The 16,458-nt window shown below is 52.3% G+C and overlaps 5 non-coding genes and 1 pseudogene across 5 annotated transcripts; all 6 read left to right on the forward strand.

Annotated features, from left to right (window-relative positions):
- LOC142253344 (U2 spliceosomal RNA) lies at nt 1-182 on the forward strand. Its single transcript, XR_012726643.1, has one exon. It is a non-coding gene; the product is annotated as a U2 spliceosomal RNA (small nuclear RNA).
- Nucleotides 183-1,584: 1,402 nt separating this feature from the next.
- LOC142252820 (U2 spliceosomal RNA) lies at nt 1,585-1,775 on the forward strand. Its single transcript, XR_012726186.1, has one exon. It is a non-coding gene; the product is annotated as a U2 spliceosomal RNA (small nuclear RNA).
- Nucleotides 1,776-3,384: 1,609 nt separating this feature from the next.
- Nucleotides 3,385-3,568, forward strand: LOC142253306 (U2 spliceosomal RNA). Its single transcript, XR_012726607.1, has one exon. It is a non-coding gene; the product is annotated as a U2 spliceosomal RNA (small nuclear RNA).
- A 9,764-nt stretch (nt 3,569-13,332) lies between these two features.
- Nucleotides 13,333-13,523, forward strand: LOC142252441 (U2 spliceosomal RNA). Its single transcript, XR_012725818.1, has one exon. It is a non-coding gene; the product is annotated as a U2 spliceosomal RNA (small nuclear RNA).
- Nucleotides 13,524-14,926: 1,403 nt separating this feature from the next.
- Nucleotides 14,927-15,061, forward strand: LOC142253622 (U2 spliceosomal RNA; annotated as a pseudogene).
- A 718-nt stretch (nt 15,062-15,779) lies between these two features.
- LOC142253361 (U2 spliceosomal RNA) lies at nt 15,780-15,975 on the forward strand. Its single transcript, XR_012726660.1, has one exon. It is a non-coding gene; the product is annotated as a U2 spliceosomal RNA (small nuclear RNA).
- The last annotated feature ends 483 nt before the right edge of the window (nt 15,976-16,458 follow it).

The raw sequence follows: 16,458 nt of genomic DNA on the forward strand, positions 1-16,458 counted from the left end.
ATGGTTTTTAAAAAAAAAAAAAAAAAAAATCTGTTCTTATCAGTTTAATATCTGATACGTCCCCTATCTGGGGACCATATATTAAATGGATTTTTAGAACAGGGAGATGGAAAAAGAGCTTGCTCTGTCCACTCCACGCATTGACCTGGTATTGCAGTACCTCCAGGACCGGTGCACCCCTTCTTAACCCAGTTTCCAAAAGCAGAACTCAATTCACCTGATTCATATTAGCCCGATTAGTGAATTGAAAGAAAGCATACAACTTCATATGCACCTCAATTTGGCCCATTCACTTTTCACACTTCCTCCTTTTGTTTTTCATCTTTCACACTTTTTACTTGCTTTATTCATCCAAATAGCAAACTCATCACCGCTCAACTTGACCAACTCTGCTATGTCCCGTGCAGTATCTTGTTCTCAGTCTAATCTAGATCATGTGCAATTGAATGGAATAGATCCCTTTTGGACAAAGTGTATTCAGCTGCTGCTGCTGCTGCTGCAGTGACCACAGGTGTGAGAAGATCTAGAATTGGCATCTGGTGCTATCTCTCTGCTTCCACTCCAAATAAAGTTACCTGTTTATTCCTATCATGCATTGTTTTTTGGGGTTTTCTTTGAGCAATGATGATGTCTTTAGTGGTCTGTTGGCTACCCCTCCTGGAGGAAGAGTTTGCTTGCTTTTGGACATTCTAAAAGAGAGGTCATGATAGACATTTAGCTTCTGAGCCCAATTGGGGACGGTCATGGGTGATGAATGTTTTGCAACCTGCTGCGAAGCCTGATACTGCAATATAAGGAACGTCAAATACTAAGAATGGGCGGCCTATGAAAGAATTAGTACTTTCATTAAGTATACTTAAACGGCTAATTGGGAATAGACAAACTGTGAAAAGCCCTCTGAGAAAGCCCCTCTCTAACCTTTGTTAGTAAGCTTTTCTGTAGTCTGCCTGTTGATGTATTTTCCGTTTGAACAGTGCACAACATGAAGAGACAGAACACTGGCAGCTTGTCACAATGCCCCCCGCTGACATCACAATAGCGCTGCTGCCTAGAAAGCTAGCTGCGCAGCAGAAGTTGCTCTTTGGGTGGGATGGTGGGCTAGTGGAAGGAGGGGGCAAGCTTTTTTTTTTTTTTTTTCCCCGGGTGGTAGGGGGATGACAGGAGAAGGGATGCGGGTGGTGAGACGGGTACAGAGGGCAGGGTTTGGGGCTGGGAAGGGAAAAGATTAGGGTTTGGGGATGATGAAAGGGCTTTCTACGGGTAAGGATGGCAAAGGGTGGCAGTGACGGAAAGTCAGGCAACCTGTCCTGTCCGTCTTTTTGTATCCTGAATTGGAAAGACTGCAAGGGGGAGGGGAGGTGCTTGTGCCCAAAAGGAGGAGTTATTCAGATTCATTGCAGTGGGCGGCGGCTGCAAAACGCACCATTCTTCTTGTTTTTGCTCTGCAAAGCAGCCTTTTCAAGGGTTGGCTTGGGTGACAAAATGTCTTCTGTAGGCGTGGGTTTGTCTCCCTCTCACTCTCGCTCCCTAAGATGTGTCCGGCATAGGCCAGGGTGCCACTCGAGGCCCAAACCAATTCTGGTTATCGCTTCTCGGCCTTTTGGCTAAGATCAAGTGTAGTATCTGTTCTTATCAGTTTAATATCTGATACGTCCCCTATCTGGGGACCATATATTAAATGGATTTTTAGAACAGGGAGATGGAAAAAGAGCTTGCTCTGTCCACTCCACGCATTGACCTGGTATTGCAGTATCTCCAGGACCGGTGCACCCCTTCTTAACCCAGTTTCCAAAAGCAGAACTCAATTCACCTGATTCATATTAGCCCGATTAATGAATTGAAAGAAAGCATACAACTTCATATGCACCTCAATTTGGCCCATTCACTTTTCACACTTCCTCCTTTTGTTTTTTATCTTTCACACTTTTTACTTGCTTTATTCATCCAAATAGCAAACTCATCACCGCTCAACTTGACCAACTCTGCTATGTCCCGTGCAGTATCTTGTTCTCAGTCTAATCTAGATCATGTGCAATTGAATGGAATAGATCCCTTTTGGACAAAGTGGATTCAGCTGCTGCTGCTGCTGCAGTGACCACAGGTGTGAGAAGATCTAGAATTGGCATCTGGTGCTATCTCTCTGCTTCCACTCCAAATAAAGTTACCTGTTTATTCCTATCATGCATTGTTTTTTGGGGTTTTCTTTGAGCAATGATGATGTCTTTAGTGGTCTGTTGGCTCCCCCTCCTGGAGGAAGAGTTTGCTTGCTTTTGGACATTCTAAAAGAGAGGTCATGATAGACATTTAGCTTCTGAGCCCAATTGGGGATGGTCATGGGTGATGAATGTTTTGCAACCTGCTGCGAAGCCTGATACTGCAATATAAGGAACGTCAAATACTAAGAATGGGCGGCCTATGAAAGAATTAGTACTTTCATTAAGTATACTTAAACGGCTAATTGGGAATAGACAAACTGTGAAAAGCCCTCTGAGAAACCCCCTCTCTAACCTTTGTTAGTAATCTTTTCTGTAGTCTGCCTGTTGATGTATTTTCCGTTTGAACAGTGCACAACATGAAGAGACGGAACACTGGCGGCTTGTCACAATGCCCCCCGCTGACATCACAATAGCGCTGCTGCCTAGAAAGCTAGCTGCGCAGCAGAAGTTGCTCTTTGGGTGGGATGGTGGGCTAGTGGAAGGAGGGGGCAAGCTTTTTTTTTTTTTTTTTTCCCGGGTGGTAGGGGGATGACAGGAGAAGGGATGCGGGTGGTGAGACGGGTACAGAGGGCAGGGTTTGGGGCTGGGAAGGGAAGGGAAAAGATTAGGGTTTGGGGATGATGAAAGGGCTTTCTACGGGTAAGGATGGCAAAGGGTGGCAGTGACGGAAAGTCAGGCAACCTGTCCTGTCCGTCTTTTTGTATCCTGAATTGGAAAGACTGCAAGGGGGAGGGTAGGTGTTTGTGCCCAAAAGGAGGAGTTATTCAGATTCATTGCAGTGGGCGGCGGCTGCAAAACGCACCATTCTTCTTGTTTTTGCTCTGCAAAGCAGCCTTTTCAAGGGTTGGCTTGGGTGACAAAATGTCTTCTGTAGGCGTGGGTTTGTCTCCCTCTCACTCTCGCTCCCTAAGATGTGTCCGGCATAGGCCAGGGTGCCACTCGAGGCCCAAACCAATTCTGGTTATCGCTTCTCGGCCTTTTGGCTAAGATCAAGTGTAGTCCCTTCATTGGGTTTGCCTTGCTCTTGGCTGGGAGGGGCTCGGGCTTGCACAACCGCCGGCCTTGGGGATTGTTGCGCCTTTTGGTGCTTACGTCCCCTTTTGGCTGGTGGTTCCTGGGCTCGGGAGGCGATCACCTGCGGCACTGCGCTTTTGTGTGGTGGCCGATGACCGTTTCTGAAATTTGCGGATGAAATCTCATCTGTTCTTATCAGTTTAATATCTGATACGTCCCCTATCTGGGGACCATATATTAAATGGATTTTTAGAACAGGGAGATGGAAAAAGAGCTTGCTCTGTCCACTCCACGCATTGACCTGGTATTGCAGTACCTCCAGGACCGGTGCACCCCTTCTTAACCCAGTTTCCAAAAGCAGAACTCAATTCACCTGATTCATATTAGCCCGATTAATGAATTGAAAGAAAGCATACAACTTCATATGCACCTCAATTTGGCCCATTCACTTTTCACACTTCCTCCTTTTGTTTTTTATCTTTCACACTTTTTACTTGCTTTATTCATCCAAATAGCAAACTCATCACCGCTCAACTTGACCAACTCTGCTATGTCCCGTGCAGTATCTTGTTCTCAGTCTAATCTAGATCATGTGCAATTGAATTGAATAGATCCCTTTTGGACAAAGTGGATTCAGCTGCTGCTGCTGCTGCTACAGTGACCACAGGTGTGAGAAGATCTAGAATTGGCATCTGGTGCTATCTCTCTGCTTCCACTTCAAATAAAGTTACCTGTTTATTCCTATCATGCATTGTTTTTTGGGGTTTTCTTTGAGCAATGATGATGTCTTTAGTGGTCTGTTGGCTACCCCTCCTGGAGGAAGAGTTTGCTTGCTTTTGGACATTCTAAAAGAGAGGTCATGATAGACATTTAGCTTCTGAGCCCAATTGGGGACGGTCATGGGTGATGAATGTTTTGCAACCTGCTGCGAAGCCTGATACTGCAATATAAGGAACGTCAAATACTAAGAATGGGCGGCCTATGAAAGAATTAGTACTTTCATTAAGTATACTTAAACGGCTAATTGGGAATAGACAAACTGTAAAAAGCCCTCTGAGAAAGCCCCTCTCTAACCTTTGTTAGTAAGCTTTTCTGTAGTCTGCCTGTTGATGTATTTTCCGTTTGAACAGTGCACAACATGAAGAGACGGAACACTGGCGGCTTGTCACAATGCCCCCCGCTGACATCACAATAGCGCTGCTGCCTAGAAAGCTAGCTGCGCAGCAGAAGTTGCTCTTTGGGTGGGATGGTGGGCTAGTGGAAGGAGGGGGCAAGCTTTTTTTTTTTTTTTTCCCGGGTGGTAGGGGGATGACAGGAGAAGGGATGCGGGTGGTGAGACGGGTACAGAGGGCAGGGTTTGGGGCTGGGAAGGGAAGGGAAAAGATTAGGGTTTGGGGATGATGAAAGGGCTTTCTACGGGTAAGGATGGCAAAGGGTGGCAGTGACGGAAAGTCAGGCAACCTGTCCTGTCCGTCTTTTTGTATCATGAATTGGAAAGACTGCAAGGGGGAGGGGAGGTGCTTGTGTGTCGCCCTGGGCAAGCCAGGTGACACAGGTCACAACACCACCACACCCCACATCCCAGGTAGGCACACCTAAGCTGAACCACAAATCCTTGTTGCCTTCCTCCAGAGGCTGATGATTCACACCAGGGGGTTGGCCAGGCGGTTGGCTCCACCCACCAAGGAGATCACAGCTCTGGAGGCGGGAAGTACCAGGCAGATAGAGTCAGGGAGGAGGAAGTGGAAGGAGTGAAGGAGTAAACAAGTAGTGAAAGTAGAAAAGTGGAAAAGGAGGAAAGCAAGTGAGGTGACAAGAAGGAAGGAAAGCCTGAAGGGTCCAGCTTTGTGAAGGGCCAGATCAGCAAGGTCAGCGACGGCGGTGACTGTCTGGAGGGGGACCGTTTGGAAGTTCCTGGAAGGACCCCGTTGGCTGTGTGCCCGGTGGTCTGGAGCAGTGTTCCGAAGGACAGTCAGCACCAGGGCAGGGGCCTCTCGGACCCCGGCAAGGCTAGGAGTCGCCAAATTTGCCGAATCCGTCAGTGAAGGGGACGTAGATCCCCCAGCAACCAAGTCCCGATTGAAGGCAACAGCCCAACCTGAAGCAGAGAGACGCTGCCACCGCCAAGGCACCAGTTTCTCAGGGCCAGCGCCTGCGGGCAAAGTGTAGAGCTCCTCCGGCCCAGATTGTAGTCGGGGAGCGGGTAACCGGAGGGAATCCACCGCTACCACAAGACAACCATAGGTGCAAGGAAGAGGGACATCACCATCACCTACCGGGAGTGCAGGTGCAGCCGTCTGTGGGACCGTCCTACCAGCCGTTTGGTTTACCGTACAAACTGTGTCCGTGTCTCAGGCTGAGTGAGTACCACAGTGCCGCAAGGCACAGCGCTGCCCCCTGCGTCCCTGCGCCCACCAGGCCCTGCACCTCACAAACCATCACCGGGCCCCGGGATCACAAACCCCTACCCACGGAGGGGCAACACAACACCTAGCTGCTCCCCTTCACCATCCCCGGGATCCCCGCATCAAGCAGCGGTGGTGCTACACATCACCACAACCGTGGGTGGCGTCACGGACATTATCCCAACACCCCAAATCCCCTTTCACTCACGGGCGAGGAGTGCCGCTCGAGAAACCCCTGGGATCTGGCCCACGGCTCGAGCCACCACTGAGCAGCCGGACCCGAGCAGAAGGGGTGAGCGCGGTGTGCTGACACCCTCCTCCCCGCCCGCGACAACTTGGCGTCACGAACAGGATCTTACCGCTCTGCCGTTTGGTAGAGGTGCGCCTTGTTACCGCCGGAGGTATCCGGCAGGAAAATTTCAGAAGCCGCCATCTTTGGCGCGAAAAGTTCCCGCTCGAGCGTCTTCTCGAGCAGTAGAGGCGCGAAGGCCAAAACCCCGCCCCGGGAGAGGAGGGGCCGGAAAGAGCTAAGGGGGACGGAAACAAGATGTCTGCGCCCGACGGAGCCGCTGGAGGAGCGGTGGTCGCAGCCGCAGCGGCACCCGTGGATGGGAATGGACCTGCCCAGGTCCCGGCCGTACCGGCGGGAGGTGCCGCGGCCCCCACACTCGCTCAGGTCATGCCGTTTTCCTTGCCCTATGCGCCCGGAGCTGCCTGGCTACCGCAGTATGACGGGAAACCGGATGCCCTACAGGCCTTCCGGAAAAAGCTTAACCCGTTGCTAGAGCTGTACCCCCTGACTGATAAGCAACGTGCAGCGATAGTGCTAGGCCAGTTAACCGGTGCGGCGGAGCAGGAAGCGGAGACCTGGGCCGAGGGGGACCGGCTCTCTGTAGCCACTATCTTTGAGAAGCTACAGACTGCCTTCGAGACCCGGACTGAAGCTGAGCTGAGGATGCAGTTTTACCAGTGCCGGCAACGAGCTGGGGATAGCATTCGGGACTATGCTCTACGTCTGCAGACCGCCCTCCGCTTGCTGAAGCGGGCGAATCCTATTAATGAGGCGGATAGCAACAAGATGTTAGTGGAGCAATTTGCGCAGGGGATGAGGTCCCCTGAGGACCGTAAACAACTCCGGCTGTGGGCCCTGGAACACCCTGATGTGGACTTTGCTGTGTTAAAGGAGCGGGCCATTAAAGCACTACAGCCCCCAGCAACCGAAGGTCTGGAACCCGCCCCGTGGCCCGTTGAGACGCCTCCCGTTGTGGCGGCCTCAGCCAAATCAACCTCTCCATTATCTGCAGCCCCGAGCAGCACAGTGGAAGAACTGGCAGCCCAGGTCCGTCGCATGGACGGAGACCTTGCCAAAATCCTGGCTGCACTACAACCTCTGACCAGACCTCAGCCTCCAGCACAGATCCAGCTTGCTGACAGTCCCGAGGATGTTCCCTGGATGCAGCGGAAAAGTGCTAACAACCCGCGGAGCAGACCCCCAATCTGCTACAAGTGCCGTAAGCCGGGTCATTACTACCGACAGTGCCCGTTAAACGAGCAACCCCTGGGGCCCCGGGCCAATCCTCAGGAGTAGAACATCGTGGCCCCCCGGACTGGTGGGACCGATATATCGGGGCCCGCCCTATCATCCCCGTGGCTGTGGATGGCATACCAGTGATGGCTCTCTTGGACACTGGATCACAGGTAACTACCATACCGTACACGTTGTACCAGCGGTATTGGGCCGTAGATGAACTGGCGCCCCCAGATAATAGTATAACATTGATTGCTGCTAATGGACTTCCATTGACCCAGGTGGGGTATAAACAAGTGGCTATGACAGTGGGGCAAGCCGAACTGCAACACCAGGGTATGATTGTGATCATGAATGAACCCAGTGATCATAACCCGAAAATAGTGCTGGGAACCAATGTGATCGAGCACTGCATGGATGATGTGTTAACCCTATTACAACAGCTGGCCGCCACGGCGGCAGGGAGCCGGCAGAGGGCTGTGCAGCGTGAGATCCGAGCCCTGATGTACCGCCAGCATGTAAGCTCAACAGGAGGGGAGATTGGTGGAGTGAGAGTGATGGATGTTGCTCCATTGACTGTGCCCCCTAGGAGTGAGATGATGATCTGGTGTAGGGCAGCAGTAGGGTCTCAGGGGCGTGATTACCCTGCAATGATGGAGCCCCTGCCTTCCGAGCACTGGCCCACTGTAATGGCCGCCCGAGGGGTGGTGGATGTGAAGAAAGGGAGAGTGCCTGTGAGAGTGCTGAACTGTGGAGAGGAAGAAGTCAGGCTTCCCCGGTATGCCACCATTGCCAAGCTGCTCACCCTGGACCCTCACACTATCCATGAAACCAGTCCATCTACACTCCCACCTACCACCAGCACTTCCCCACACCAGGGGGAGACAAAGGAGTGGCATCAACAGCTACATGTAGGCACTGATGACACCCCTACACATCACCGGGCAGGGGTATACAGAGTGGTGCAGGAGTATGAACAGGTTTTTAGTAAGCACCCCCTAGACTTTGGGCAGATTAAGGGGGTCCAACACCTCATCCCCACTGGTGAACATCCCCCTATCAAAGAGAGGTATAGACCTATTCCCCCTGCACATTACCAGTGTGCCAAGGATATGTTGAGGAATATGAAGGAGGCAGGGGTTATTCGGGACAGCTGTAGTCCCTGGGCCGCTCCGTTGGTACTGGTCAAGAAGAAGGATGGTACCATGCGGATGTGTGTGGACTACCGGAAGATCAACCAGATAACCCATAAAGATGCCTATCCATTACCTCGGATTGAAGAGTCTTTGGCTGCGCTGAGAACTGCAAACTACTTCTCGACCCTTGACCTCACCAGCGGATACTGGCAAGTGGCCGTGGCCCCAGAAGATCGGGAGAAAACCGCCTTCACCACCCCGATGGGGCTCTGCGAATTCAATAGTATGCCGTTCGGGCTGTGCAACGCCCCAGGAACCTTCCAACGGCTGATGGAGTGCTGTCTGGGACATCTAAACTTCGAGACCGTCCTGTTGTACTTGGATGATGTGATTGTTTATTCCCAGACGTACGAAGCCCATCTGGAGCACCTGGCTGAGGTGTTCGCGTCCCTTGCCAAGTATGGGATGAAATTGAAGCCCTCTAAGTGTCACCTGCTGAAACCCAGAGTGCAGTACCTGGGGCACGTGGTGAGTGCAGATGGTGTTGCCCCCGACCCTGAGAAGATTACTGCCATCCAGAGCTGGCCGAGGCCAACCACGGTGAGGGAAGTAAGGCAGTTCCTGGGCCTGGTGGGGTACTACCGGCGCTTTATCAAGGGATACACGAAGATGGCGGCCCCCATGCAAGACCTCCTCATGGGACAGACCAAAGGTGGTAGACCCGTTGGAGCCCCACTGTCGTGGGAGGACAAGCATGAGGAGTCCTTTTGCCAGCTGAAGGCGGCCTTGACCGGAGAAGAGGTCCTGGCATACCCTGATTATGGGCGCCCGTTCATCCTCCACACGGACGCCAGTAACGTGGGGCTAGGAGCGGTCCTATCCCAGGTCCAGGATGGAAAGGAGAAGGTGATCGCCTATGCTAGCCGAAAACTCCGGCCGACCGAAAGGAACCCTGAGAACTATAGCTCCTTCAAGCTCGAGCTATTGGCATTGGTGTGGGCTATCACGGAGCGGTTCCACCACTACTTGGCGGCAGCAACATTCACCGCGTTTACAGACAACAATCCGCTGACGCACCTGAACACGGCCAAGTTGGGCGCGCTGGAGCAGCGGTGGGTAGCCCGGCTAGCCAATTATGATTTCACCATAAAGTACCGGGCCGGTCGCGTCAACATCAATGCGGATGCACTCTCCCGGATGCCCCATCTGTCAGAAGAAGGGTGCGAGGATGACGACCTCGAGGAGATTGAGTTGCCTGCGTTTCACCAGCCGCCTACTGAGAGGGTACAAGTACATCAGCAACAAGTGGATCTGGACCCACGGCCCAGCCAAGAGTGGCAGGAAGCTCAGGATCAAGCGCCGGCTGTTCGCCTTGTCAAGACTCTGGTGGAACAAGGTGCTACGGGAATAGACCCTGCCGCCCCAGCCGAAGCCCAACGCTTGTGGAAGGAACGGAAACGGCTTTACCTACACCAGGGGAGGCTGTACCGTGAGCTGATCAACCCGAAGACCCATGAGAAGATATGCCAGTTGGTCATTCCTCAAGCTGACGTCGCCACTGTCCTGCGAGCATACCATGATGGTGCTGGCCACTTCGGGTGGAAGAAGCTGGAGATGCTGTTGAGGGAGCGGTTCTATTGGAGTGGGATGCGTGAGTCGGTGGAAGCCTGGTGCCGGGAGTGCGGTCCTTGTACGCTAAGGAGAAAGGACGAGACTAGCTAGAGGGCACCCTTACATCCAATAGTCACCCATCAGCCGCTGGAATTGGTCGCCTTAGACCATGTCAAGCTCACCCCTAGCCGAAGCGGGTACACCTATGCATTGACCATTGTGGACCACTACTCAAGATTTATGGTGGTAGTCCCCGTTAAGGACCTGACTGGTCGAACCGCTGCTCGAGCATTCCAGGCTTATTTTTGCCGACCCCATGGGTACCCCGAAAAGGTGCTGACTGACCAGGGCCCGGCCTTTGAAGCAGAGGTGTTCCACGAATTCTGCCAGTTGTACGGCTGCAAGAAAATCCGGACCACTCCGTACCACGCCCAAACCAATGGCATGTGCGAGAAAATGAACCACTTGGTCCTGGGGCTTCTCAAGACTCTACCACTGGAAGAACGGAACCTGTGGCCGGAAAAGCTACCCGACCTGGTCGACATGTACAATAATATCCCCTCTAGCTCGACGAAGTGCACCCCAGCGTATCTGATGAGGGCTCGGCCCGGCCGCCTGCCGGTGGATCTGGAGATGGGGTTGGAGGCCCCCGAAGCACTCCCTTCGATGGTGGAGTGGGAAAGCCGGAGGAGAGCACAATACCGGCAAATCCAGGAGTATGTGGAGAAAAACCTCAGTCGAAGTCGAGAACAGCAGGAGCACTGGTTCAATCAGAAGGCGTCCGCGGATCCTTTCCAGCCAGGAGATGTAGTGCTGAAACGGAAGAGGAAAGCCCACAAGCTGGATGATCAGTGGGAGCAAGTCCCTTACGTCATACAACCCACAGAATGGGAAGATGGGAAGGCCTACCAGATCAGTCGTGACCAAGGGGGCACCCTGGCCACAGTTTCCCGGGACCATCTAAAAAGGTGCCCTCCAGCGTTGAAGGCAGAGGCTGAAGTACCGGTTCCTCCACCAGCGGAGAAGGCAGCAGAGGTAATCCACACGGTAATGGGTGACTTCCCAGCAAACTGGCCTACACAGAACGGCGCGGTGATTCTTCCAGTGATACTGTTCCCACAACCCGTGGATGAAGAAGTAGTGGAAGTGGTTAACCGTGAGCCAGAGCCAGTGCCAGTGCCCAGGGATGAACCTGTACCCAGCTCCCCTACGCCCCCGCCTGCTCCACACTATAGCCGGGAGGAGGAACCGATTGTTCCCTCTACCCCACTGTCTAGCACCACTGACACCGGGCCCCGAAGGTCCACCCGTTCCAACCTAGGTAGACCTCCACTTAGGTACAGGGAGACCGTTCTGTGAGTAAAAGGGGTCAGGGAATGTAAAGAGTGCTTGTTGTTTAAAAAGTTTGAAAAGTTGAAAATGATGAAAAATGATAATTACCGAACAGTTACCTGATTTGCTTAGTGATTGAACCGGCCGGAGTCGGCACCGTTGTCCCCGTGGGGACCGTTTAAAAATGCATGGGAACTATCCATGGACAAGCCCGTGAACTTGCAGGGCAACCACAGACGTTAGTGGCTTGTAAATATGTTGTTTACCGTTATCGTTTTCCGCAGGCCGCCTCCGGAGAGGCAGGTTGGAGGGAGGGCCCTAAGCAGAGCAGGCTAGGGCCCAGCCACCAAAGGAACCGGTGGCTACCCTCTGGAGGGAAGGACAGATCCCGCTCGGGTACCGTGTGCTGGACTGTGGGTCAAGGGGTGCTGCCTGGGCTTTAGGGGCAGCATCAGGGCCAGGTTACTTGGGTGGGAGAGAGCGGAAACCGTAACCGTAAACTGTTGCAACATTTAAGAAAATGTGCCTCCCGTAAGGGAAGTTTATTAAAAATGTCTTATGTTATGTTTAACCCTGTTATCCCCTTTTTACAGAAAAATAAAACCGGTGTAGGACGGCAGCCCGCGGACGGTCTGCATTTTGCTAAGGGGGAATGTGTCGCCCTGGGCAAGCCAAAGGACACAGGTCACAACACCACCACACCCCACATCCCAGGTAGGCACACCTAAGTTGAACCACAAATCCTTGTTGCCTTCCTCCAGAGGCTGATGATTCACACCAGGGGGTGGGCCAGGCGGTTGGCTCCGCCCACCAAGGAGATCACAGCTCTGGAGGCGGGAAGTACCAGGCAGATAGAGTCAGGGAGGAGGAAGTGGAAGGAGTGAAGGAGTAAACAAGTAGTGAAAGTAGAAAAGTGGAAAAGGAGGAAAGCAAGTGAGGTGACAAGAAGGAAGGAAAGCCTGAAGGGTCCAGCTTTGTGTAGGGCCAGATCAGCAAGGTCAGCGACGGCGGTGACTGTCTGGAGGGGGACCGTTTGGAAGTTCCTGGAAGGACCCCGTTGGCTGTGTGCCCGGTGGTCTGGAGCAGTGTTCCGAAGGACAGTCAGCACCAGGGCAGGGGCCTCTCGGACCCCGGCAAGGCTAGGAGTCGCCAAATTTGCCGAATCCGTCAGTAAAGGGGACGTAGATCCCCCAGCAACCAAGTCCCGATTGAAGGCAACAGCCCAACCTGAAGCAGAGAGACGCCGCCACCGCCAAGGCACCAGTTTCTCAGGGCCAGCGCCTGCGGGCAAAGTGTAGAGCTCCTCCGGCCCAGATTGTAGTCGGGGAGCGGGTAACCGGAGGGAATCCACCGCTACCACAAGACAACCATAGATGCAAGGAAGAGGGACATCACCGTCACCTACCGGGAGTGCAGGTGCAGCCGTCTGTGGGACCGTCCTACCAGCCGTTTGGTTTACCGTACAAACTGTGTCCGTGTCTCAGGCTGAGTGAGTACCACAGTGCCACAAGGCACAGCGCTGCCCCCTGCGTCCCTGCGCCCACCAGGCCCTGCACCTCACAAACCATCACCGGGCCCCGGGATCACCAACCCCTACCCACGGAGGGGCAACACAACACCTAGCTGCTCCCCTTCACCATCCCCGGGATCCCCGCATCGAGCAGCGGTGGTGCTACACATCACCACAACCATGGGTGGCGTCACGGACATTATCCCAACACCCCAAATCCCCTTTCACTCACGGGCGAGGAGTGCCGCTCGAGAAACCCCCGGGATCCGGCCCACGGCTCGAGCCACCACTGAGCAGCCGGACCCGAGCAGAAGGGGTGAGCGCGGTGTGCTGACACCCTCCTCCCCGCCCGCGACACTTGTGCCCTAAAGGAGGAGTTATTCAGATTCATTGCAGTGGGCGGCGGCTGCAAAACGCACCATTCTTCTTGTTTTTGCTCTGCAAAGCAGCCTTTTCAAGGGTTGGCTTGGGTGACAAAATGTCTTCTGTAGGCGTGGGTTTGTCTCCCTCTCACTCTCGCTCCCTATGATGTGTCCGGCATAGGCCAGGGTGCCACTCGAGGCCCAAACCAATTCTGGTTATCGCTTCTCGGCCTTTTGGCTAAGATCAAGTGTAGTATCTGTTCTTATCAGTTTAATATCTGATACGTCCCCTATCTGGGGACCATATATTAAATGGATTTTTAGAACAGGGAGATGGAAAAAGAGCTTGCTCTGTCCACTCCACGCATTGACCTGGTATTGCAGTACCTCCAGGACCGGTGCACCCCTTCTTAACCCAGTTTCCAAAAGCAGAACTCAATTCACCTGATTCATATTAGCCCGATTAATGAATTGAAAGAAAGCATACAACTTCATATGCACCTCAATTTGGCCCATTCACTTTTCACACTTCCTCCTTTTGTTTTTTATCTTTCACACTTTTTACTTGCTTTATTCATCCAAATAGCAAACTCATCACCGCTCAACTTGACCAACTCTGCTATGTACCGTGCAGTATCTTGTTCTCAGTCTAATCTAAATCATGTGCAATTGAATGGAATAGATCCCTTTTGGACAAAGTGGATTCAGCTGCTGCTGCTGCTGCTGCAGTGACCACAGGTGTGAGAAGATCTAGAATTGGCATCTGGTGCTATCTCTCCGCTTCCACTCCAAATAAAGTTACCTGTTTATTCCTATCATGCATTGTTTTTTGGGGTTTTCTTTGAGCAATGATGATGTCTTTAGTGGTCTGTTGGCTCCCCCTCCTGGAGGAAGAGTTTGCTTGCTTTTGGACATTCTAAAAGAGAGGTCATGATAGACATTTAGCTTCTGAGCCCAATTGGGGACGGTCATGGGTGATGAATGTTTTGCAACCTGCTGCGAAGCCTGATACTGCAATATAAGGAACGTCAAATACTAAGAATGGGCGGCCTATGAAAGAATTAGTACTTTCATTAAGTATACTTAAACGGCTAATTGGGAATAGACAAACTGTAAAAAGCCTTCTGAGAAAGCCCCTCTCTAACCTTTGTTAGTAAGCTTTTCTGTAGTCTGCCTGTTGATGTATTTTCCGTTTGAACAGTGCACAACATGAAGAGACGGAACACTGGCGGCTTGTCACAATGCCCCCCGCTGACATCACAATAGCGCTGCTGCCTAGAAAGCTAGCTGCGCAGCAGAAGTTGCTCTTTGGGTGGGATGGTGGGCTAGTGGAAGGAGGGGGCAAGCTTTTTTTTTTTTTCCCCGGGTGGTAGGGGGATGACAGGAGAAGGGATGCGGGTGGTGAGACGGGTACAGAGGGCAGGGTTTGGGGCTGGGAAGGGAAGGGAAAAGATTAGGGTTTGGGGATGATGAAAGGGCTTTCTACGGGTAAGGATGGCAAAGGGTGGCAGTGACGGAAAGTCAGGCAACCTGTCCTGTCCGTCTTTTTGTATCCCGAATTGGAAAGACTGCAAGGGGGAGGGGAGGTGCTTGTGCCCAAAAGGAGGAGTTATTCAGATTCATTGCAGTGGGCGGCGGCTGCAAAACGCACCATTCTTCTTGTTTTTGCTCTGCAAAGCAGCCTTTTCAAGGGTTGGCTTGGGTGACAAAATGTCTTCTGTAGGCGTGGGTTTGTCTCCCTCTCACTCTCGCTCCCTAAGACGTGTCCGGCATAGGCCAGGGTGCCACTCGAGGCCCAAACCAATTCTGGTTATCGCTTCTCGGCCTTTTGGCTAAGATCAAGTGTAGTATCTGTAAGGCTCGGCAGATGCAATGCACACTGGAAGGTTGCGCTTGCTAGTACTCTGGATGTATAGTATATTCATCTAGAGGAAAACATGACCCTACCAGGATCGAGGCTATTAGACTGAGTAAGTGTGGGGGCTATGGTGCAATGTGCCCCAGGACTGACGACCCTGGAGTGAGTCTGAGCTTGCTGGCTTGGGACCCCGGTGAGCCTTGGCCTCTGTAGCACACCGTACCTTGCCTTTTCATACTTTCTGAGCATATTGCTCTATCCCGGCCTTCTGGCTAGGAAGGGAAATTTTTATAATCATGGTCGGAGGTCCGCTCAGCTTTGGGCTGAGAAACCAACACCCGGTTGGAGGTCCGGGTCAGCTTCGGCTGAGAAACCAACACCCGGTTGGAGGTCCGGGTCAGCTTCGGCTGAGAAACCAACACCCGGTTGGAGGTCCGGGTCAGCTTCGGCTGAGAAACCAACACCCGGTTGGAGGTCCGGGTCAGCTTCGGCTGAGAAACCAACACCCGGTTGGAGGTCCGGTTAGCCTTGGGCTGAGAAACCAACACCGGTTGACGGTCCGGGCAGTTTCGGCTGCGAAACCAACAACTAGTAGCTCTCTACTCCACTTGGGTAAGATGCCTGGGTGGACGCTGGGAGCAACGACAAGGCTCAATCAGGCTTCAGCTTGGGGGAGCACCGAAGATCCCTGACCCTTGCTGTGGCCTTCTGGCTCGGAGGGACGGGGTTGATTTTTGGGGACCCTCTCCTCACGGAGGGGTCCACACGAATCCTAGCCTTTGCACTGTTTTTGGTGTGACTTCGGTCATGCATTTTTTGCGGTGCTTTGGAAAGCTTCATTAAATCAAAATCTGTTCTCATCAGTTTAATATCTGATACGTCCCCTATCTGGGGACCATATATTAAATGGATTTTTAGAACAGGGAGATGGAAAAAGAGCTTGCTCTGTCCACTCCACGCATTGACCTGGTATTGCAGTACCTCCAGGACCGGTGCACCCCTTCTTAACCCAGTTTCCAAAAGCAGAACTCAATTCACCTGATTCATATTAGCCCGATTAATGAATTGAAAGAAAGTATACAACTTCATATGCACCTCAATTTGGCCCATTCACTTTTCACACTTCCTCCTTTTGTTTTTTATCTTTCACACTTTTTACTTGCTTTATTCATCCAAATAGCAAATTCATCACCGCTCAACTTGACCAACTCTGCTATGTCCCGTGCAGTATCTTGTTCTCAGTCTAATCTAGATCATGTGCAATTGAATGGAATAGATCCCTTTTGGACAAAGTGGATTCAGCTGCTGCTGCTGCTGCTGCAGTGACCACAGGTGTGAGAAGATCTAGAATTGGCATCTGGTGCTATCTCTCTGCTTCCACTCCAAATAAAGTTACCTGTTTATTCCTATCATGCATTGTTTTTTGGGGTTTTCTTTGAGCAATGATGATGTCTTTAGTGGACTGTTGGCTCCCCCTCCTGGAGGA

Source organism: Anomaloglossus baeobatrachus, chromosome 9 (genome assembly GCF_048569485.1).
Source record: "Anomaloglossus baeobatrachus isolate aAnoBae1 chromosome 9, aAnoBae1.hap1, whole genome shotgun sequence".
Lineage (NCBI taxonomy): Eukaryota > Metazoa > Chordata > Amphibia > Anura > Aromobatidae > Anomaloglossus > Anomaloglossus baeobatrachus.